We start from the raw sequence: 8,525 nt of genomic DNA on the forward strand, positions 1-8,525 counted from the left end.
AGTGGCTGAAGCTGAGTGATCTGAGTGAGACTGAGAAATGCCTCCTAGCACAGTCTTCCAGCAGCCTCCTCCAGAATATGATGGCCTTTATCTCCAGGAATCCTAACAGTTTCTCAAGAAGGCCAAGAAAGAGTCATTTGTGGCACTAGCAGAGGAAGAAAAGGACCATTGTGAAATATGCCAAGTGCTTTCTCCATAACAGAGGCCTCTGCTTTGCAGTAAAATACTTTCAAAGACTTTCATTCCACCTCAGAGAAGGACTTTTGCTTCATGCTGTTGCATCTATCCCTCTTGCTTCTCTTAAAAGTTGGATGAGGGGGGTGCCTGGGTGGCTCAGTGGGTTAAGCCTCTGCCTTTGCTCAGGTCATGATCTCAGGGTCCTGGGATCGAGCCCTGCATTGGGCTTTCTGCCCAGCGGGGAGCCTGCTTCCCTCTCTCTCTACCTGCCTCTCTGCTTACTTGTGCTCTCTCTCTGTGTCAAACAAATAAATAAAAAATCTTAAAAAAAAAAAAGTTGGATGAGGATAAGAAACAATTATGAATTTCATGGACTAGACACACAGGTCCATTAAAAAACTGAGACCTAATCCTAGGGCTAGAATGCTTCTTGACACCTTACTCCACATCATCAGGCCTCCAGTGTTTGGTATACTCACAGAGGATTGTAGTTCTGAGGAAGAGTTCTTAGGGAAGTCAAAATACAGCACTGAAGAAGAAAACAGAACAAAAATACTAGGTGAAATTGAGGCCTCTGGTGCTTAAAGCTACAACAAACATTTTACACTGCCTGAACACTAGCCAGCATCACATAAGACATGATATTAAAGGGCTGTTCTTCTCAGTCCCATTATCTGACATATCATGCCCAACTTTCAAAAAAATTATAAGAAATGCTAAAAGTGAAAACAAAAATTACAATTTGATGAAACAAAAAAATCAGAACTAGAGTCAGATTTGATACAGATTTTTAGAATTATTCAGCAAGGAATTTAAATTGCAAATATACTAACCTGGAGTCAAGAAGAAAATTTCAGTGGAGGTGTTAGTTTGTTGTTGTTACATATTTAGTGTTTAAAACCCATAAGATGGATTATAATATTTAGGTAGTAAAAGGTAGAGAAGAGGCGTGAAAATTGAGCTCTGGGGTCCTCCAGTTCTTGGAGATGCTAGATGAACCAGAATATAGATTGTGAGTGTGATGTAAAGAAAACCCAGGAAAATGTACACTGTGGAATGTAGTAGAGGACAGTATTTCAAGGAGGAAAAAGTGATCTCCTTTGGCAATGCATGCAGATAGGTTAAATTAGAGAAGTCCCAACCAGCCATTGGGTCATAGCAAAACATCAGTGGGATCATTGATGGAGAAGTAAGAGAAGATTTGTCAGGTTATGGTGGTCAAAAGCAAATTGACATACATAGAAGAGAGAAAGGAGAATAATTAGAGGCAGGGTATATAAACAGTTGGGACACTTGTAAAGAGGAAAAGGATAATGAGGTCATAACAATTGAGGAATGTGGGGTGAGAAAGCTTTATTCTTAATTCTGGAGATATAATAATTTTACTCTGGGCATGATAAAATAGATGGGATGAGTAATATTGCAAAAAAAAAAAAAAAAAAAAAAAAGGAAACAGGAATTCCTAGAATATTTTCCCTGAGGAGGCCAGGTGAGATGGACCAAAGTGTACAGAAGAAGGATGTGACCTTGGAGAGGTACACACACATACACTGTTTACTACCAGCAGTCACCAATATTTTGCAGTAATCCAACATACATACTTTCATTTGTCTCTCTAATCCTTCCTTGAATTCCACATCAGACTATACTCTGTCTTTGATTGTTTTGCTGAGTTCAGGGCATATGCTACCAGAGTGAAGCAGTATTTTGTGAGAAAGAAAAGGTGTGAAAATATATCTTTCATGGGTATATTCCTACAACAAATGCAATCTAATTAAATTCGCTTATGCATCCAACGCTGTGAAAGTCTAAACAAAAACTAAACCAACCAGGAAATGAGTCACTACTGACGCAATGTAAAAAGCAAAGTTAAATTTTAGATCAGTGTCACTATCTACAAACATCTTTTTTTCCCCCCCCTGACTGCAAGTTCCCTCAAAGTGTTAAGAGTCAGGCCTGTTGATATGATATCCCTTAAATAGACCAAACATTTCTCTTAGTCATGAAAGGCAGAAGTAACCACCTCAGGGAATCACATAAAGTAACCCAAAAATTAACTCTGGGTTGTTTACCCTAAAAAAAATTAATCTCTGCTTCCATTCTGTTGGGATTTAAAAAGATGTAAAAGGCCAAGATCCTAATATTTTGGGTTCTGTAGGCAGGTTTCCCACCCCAGATAGAGCTGTTCAGAACACTGTAACAGGGTTTGCCTCTGTGAAGAATAAAATGACACCATGATGCGACAACCACTCACATAATACTGTATTTCTGTAAATGGTCTAATTTAGTTTAATATTTGTGGTTCTGTCTCTAGAATAAATACAATATGAGAAAAAGGAATAGAAATGTTTTCAAAGAAATATCTATAAATGGAACATAAACAAGAAGCATTTTATTTTCCTTTAAATGCTCTTGATCTAGAATATCTTTTGCCAAAGCCTCATGACTCTGCACCATCCACAGAACATATGTTCAGAAATATAGTCCTTGAAAATAATTTTTGAAAATTTCCTCAAGTAAAATGAGAAATCTCTGCATTATATATTCTGAAGATCTGTGCAGTACCTAAGAAAACCCTGTAATAGGGCATAATATAGTAACAAGTATCCTCAAATATGCTTTTTCAAAGAAATGTCTTTTGGTAAAAGTACAAATGTACCATGGAAAAATTTTCCAGCTAAAGTACTTATTTTTTATTATTTTTCTATTTTTTAAAAGATTTTATTTACTTATTTGACAAAGAGAGACACAGCGAGAGAGGGAACATAAGCAGGGGAGTGGGAGAAGGAGAAGCCCACTGTGGGGCTAAATCCCAGGACCCTGGGATCATGACCTGAGCAGAAGGCAGATGCTTAACAACTGATCCACACACTCCAGCTAAAACACTTAGAAAAATAGCTACTGAATATTTTTCTTTACAGAATGAGAAGAGATGTTTCATTATCCTCTCTGTGCCTAGAAACTAATGAGGAAAATCTTAGCCTTCAGACTATGGAGAAACTGTTGTGGCCATTTAAGAAGATCTTCCTGACTGGAATATTATTTTATTGTGTATCACTAAAATGTATTATTCAGTTTAATTCATTTTAATTAAATCTATTTTGTAACAAGAAGGAAAGAGTCAAAGATAAGCAAAATTTGTGACTAAACAAAACTGTAAAAGGATCTTGACATTTTGTTACATTTTATTCTGTCTTCAGGGTGATAATATTATTTGATTCAACATTTTGGTTCAGTGAGCTATGCAAGTGATTGAATACATATCCTAAATTTTAAAATGATAAATGTTTAAGAAACATAACTAAGAGTATCGTATACCTTATACAAACTAGTGATTCAACCATTATGGCTTTCAATCATAGTACATTTTATATTACCTACTTTACCAAGTCATTGTGATTTTATGATGACTCGAACATGAATAACAATAAAGAAAACAGCTTTGATTGATGATAATGGTGCAGTGAAAGTCATTAGGAATTCAAAAGACTTCAAATTAAGAGTTCAATTCAACATCCAGTCATCACAATCACTGGACTCTGTGAGCTCATGAAATCACAATAAAATGCATACACTCTTTTAGATAAAACTGTTTCTGAATTGCATACAAAGATCAATTAATTACATGACTTTTATTCATGAAATGGAGAAGCCATTGCCTCCAAAGCTTTTTACTCTGATGCTAGTAAAATTGGAACACATATCTGTGGTTTAGAAAGACTTATGTCCTACATTACAACACTAAAAAGTAGTATATGATTTCATGAAGTGATTTCTAAATGTTAGTCTTCCAGAGAAATAGAACATTATAAAATGATATTGAAATAAATTCTATTCCGTAATTATGATCTTTACTCAATGAATAAATTCCTGTGACTTTATTCAAAATCTAGTTGATGGAAACAGTCTCTTTTTAAAATAGAATTTTAAAATGCTTTGCTTATATATATTTACATTAACCAAAATATTATACATTTTTTTCAGAAATGTTTTCATATGTCTATTAAGGTAAAAAGAAATATTTAATCTTCAGATTTACAAGTATAGAATTTTAATAATACAGTTTTAAAGCACACTGTGAGGAGCTCACATTAAGAACTTAGAAAAGATTTTTTTCCTAGAAACCCAAAGTCTCCAAAGAACGACCTTGTGCAAGCAATTTAAATCATAACAAAGTCCTTGAATAGCAAAAATAAATAAATAAATATCACAAATTATAATAATAAATTCAATAAGGCAATTTTATACAAATGCACAAACCTGATAATCTACGCTGATAGGTTCAAAAATAATTGCTTGCATCCCTAAAGAAAAGCAGCTGTAAATTATTCAGGGGTTACTCTACCACTAATGAAAACATTCCTTTGTTTTGTATTTCTAGCTTAAATAATTCTCTATCAGGAGTTACGCAGTCTCATTATTTCTTTGTAATTATGGATAGTCTGGTTATCCTTTAGTTTTCACATCCACATTTATTTTCTTAAGAAGGTTCCTGATTCCAAAGGTCCCTTCCTTCCTTCCTTCCTTCCTTTCTTTTCTTTTCTTTTCTTTTCTTTCTTTCTTTCTTTCTTTCTTTCTTTCTTTCTTTCTAACGTGTATTATTTGGAAGGCTGTTAAACCTTTTCTTGAATAAAATGACCAATTTTTGAAAAGTAGAATAATTGATTGCTAAAGTGCTGGAGAGCCTAAACATATGTACACACACACACACCTTCATCTACTATCTGTCATCTATCAATTATCTACCTATCATTGATCTATCATCTATCTTCATCATCTATCTGTCATCATCTATCTATCATCTCTATGAATTGATGAAGCATAAGCTAGATAAATGTACTCAAAAAGAGAGAGTGTCAGAAGAAAGACTCAACTCTAGCATCTTGACGTGGGTAGTAGGCTGGTAATCCTTCAATGTGAGAATATTATTCTCTGGAAGATTCCATTGCATGATTCACATAAAGCATCATTTTTTGTGTACCTGTCATTTCCCAAACACTCTGGTAAACATTTTTCATATTTTTATTATCTTATTTGTTGCTTAAGTGGACAAGCCAGTCAATAACCATCTCTGTGAACTTTTTTTCTTTTTTGTTTTGTTTGTGATTTTTCCTGTAGTGCTACTTGATACTTGACTCTTAACATTGTTTGTGTTAAAATGCAAACCAGCATTTATTGAGAACTTATTTATCCCCACAGTAATTTAAATATTTTATACACAATCTCTCATTTAATTATTTCAATGTTGTTATAAAGTGGATCATAGTTATTTAAATTTTACAGATAAGGATGGTACAACTCAAAGATAGAATTCACTTCCATATTATCCATATTTTCTTATGCTCTTCTTTTAGTCCTGCTACTCAAATTCTTTGTCTGAAAATAATTTCTGTTGAAGAGCAAGAATTTGTGATGTCATAGAGATTAATTATGGCTGTGTCAATTATTAATTAGGTAAATCTGAACAAATAATGATTATTTCTAGATCTCATGTATGTATTTGTACAATGAGGATAACAACACATAATGCAATGTTTAATTTGAGGACACATCATAAAAATCAATACAAAACTTATAATTCTTTAGCATATTCAAAGTAAACAGTAGTATTAGGTATAGAGATTATGACTGAAGTAGGTAAAGTTTGATAATGCAAAAAAAAAAGAGTTTATACTTTGGAGGCAGATTGAGTCTGGTAACACAAATTAACTATCTCCTCATTATTCCAAGTATCAGATTACTCAACTGTTACATGAGGATTATAATATTACCATATGGTATGATTATTTTGGGAGTTAATTTAAATAACTCATATAAAACATAGCACTAGACACATATTAAGTACTCAATAACTGTTAGGTATTTTCATTGTTATTGATTTGTTGTTATTTCTCACTTTTAGTATAGAAGTTTACACCTATTTTTTCATGACTCCTTTAATCCTAGAACTTCTATTTGCTTATATACATACAGTTTTTATTTTCTACACTTTTCATTCACATACAAAAAAAACCCAGATTTTCTTTCTGTTTGATCTGCCAGAATTTGGTCTTATCAGGTGGCATTCTCCTCCAAACTTGGATTAGCCCACATAACTTACATTACTTGTTTTATTTCCTTATAATCTAATAGAGTTATTTTATTTGATCCTCACCTTCTGACTTGTTTCCTCAACTAAGCCACAGATAACAATTTGAGAATTGAAGGACACCTGATTAACTGCCTCTTTTTACATATGTGTTATTTGAGTATTAAATGCAAAAACTCATAATCAGTATATTATTTATGTAAATAAAATCCTTAATAGCTACTTTAGTCAGGGAATATGAACTACACTATTAAATGTGTTCTAATATTTAAATTCATATAGTAGGGGAGGAAAAAAATGGCAGAGGAGTAGGAGACCTAAATTTAGTCTGGTCCCAGAAATTCAGCTAGACCATTATCCAACCATTCTGAACACCTACAAACTCAAAAAAAGATCTAAGAAAAGAATAGTAGCAATTGTATGAGCAGAAAAGTAACTACTTTCTGGAAGGTAGAGCATGTTGAGAAGTGAATCTAAAGTAGTACTTTGGAAGACAGACCACAGTGGGAGGAAATCTCTGTTAGCCAGCTACTGGCAAGTGATAGAGCAGAGAAGCACAAAATTGGAACTTTTAGAAGTCTGCTCCACTGAGGGATATCACTCCAGTGGCTAAGCAAGGGGAGTGGAAACTTCACTGAGACAATGTGGTCTCAGGACCCACAGGATCACAGAAAGACAGAGGGTGTCTGAGTGCAGCAGAGCTCCCAGATATTGGAGTGGGGAATCCAGATGCAAAGACAGAGCTGAGGAGTGGACTTTCAGCTTGGGATTGCCATAAACCATGATCTGAGGCACAGTAGGGTCGCTACTCATCAAGCAGGGACCCCACAAGTGACAGATTTGGGAGCATTCCCCTTTCTCCCCCAGGAGGAGTAGCATGGGAACATGCCACAAGAATCTGATGTTTAGAAACTCCAAACAGGGTTGTGTGCCAGAGATAGAGATGCTCGGTCACAGCTGGGTGAGCATGGAGTGTGGCCAGAGAACAGGGAGACAGGAGTGATTGACTGTTTTTCTCTAAGGGCTCACTGAGGAGTAGAGCCCTGATTTCTCAGCTCCTCTGGGGCCAGAGATTGGGAAGTTGCCGTTTTCAATCTTGTCTTCCAAAGCTGTATGGGAAGCTTTCAGGGAACAAAAGCTACTAAGAGCAAAACAAGCAGATTACTTAGCCTGGCCCCTGGCAAGGATGGTACAATTCTGCCTTAGGCAAAGACATTTGAGAATTACTGCAACAGTCCTCTCCCCCAGAAGATCAGCAAGAACATCAGGGCAAGACCAAGTTTACCTATCAAGGAGAACTGCAAAATCCCAATGCTAAGTAAATATAGCACATAGAATTCATGGCTTTTTTCCCATGATGCTTTAGTTTTTCAAAGTTAACTTTTTAAATTTTCCTTATTTTTTTCTTTTTCTTTTTCTTTCTTTTTTTTTTTTAATTTTTCTTCTGTCTTTTTGCAATGAACATCTTATAAATTCCTTTTTTAAAATCTTTTTTAGGGATGCCTGGGTGGTTCAGTCAGTTAAGCTGCTGCCTTCAGCTCAGGTCATGATTCCAGGGTCCTGGGATCAAGTTCCCTATTGGGCTCATTGCTTGGCAGGAAGCCTGCTTCTCTCTCTACCTCTGCCTGCCACTCTGTTTTCTTGTGCACTCTCTCTCTCTCTTTCTCTCACAAATAAATAAATAAAATATTTAAAAAAATAAAATATTTTTTAAAAATTTTCATCTTTATAGTCATATTCTATCCCCTCATTGCATTTAATCTTATTTGTGTGTGTGTATCTATATATATAGATATATAGGTATCTATATCTATCTATATATAGATAGATTTAGATATATAGATATATAGATATTCTTTCTTTAAAATTTTTCTTTCTTTAAAATTTTGAGATACAGATTCTTCTAACAGACCAAAATATACCTTAAATCGAGTATATGGGGGGTGCCTAGGTGGCTCAGTGGGTTAAAGCCTCTGCCTTTGGCTCAGGTCATGATCTCAGGGTCCTGGGATCGAGCCCCACATCGGGTTCTCTGCTTGGCAGGGAGCCTGCTTCCTCCTCTCTCTCTGCCTGCCTCTCTGCCTCTTATAATCTCTGTTTGACTTGTGATCTCTGTCTGTGAAATAAATAAATAAAAATCTTTAAAAAAAAAATCAAGTATATGGTTTTGTTTAGTCTCCTGCCTGATCACATTCTCTCCATTTCTTAAAAATCTTTTTTCTTTTTTTTTCCAACCAACTTCTTATCTTATCAATTCCTT

Source organism: Martes martes, assembly GCF_963455335.1.
Source record: "Martes martes genome assembly, chromosome: 2".
Lineage (NCBI taxonomy): Eukaryota > Metazoa > Chordata > Mammalia > Carnivora > Mustelidae > Martes > Martes martes.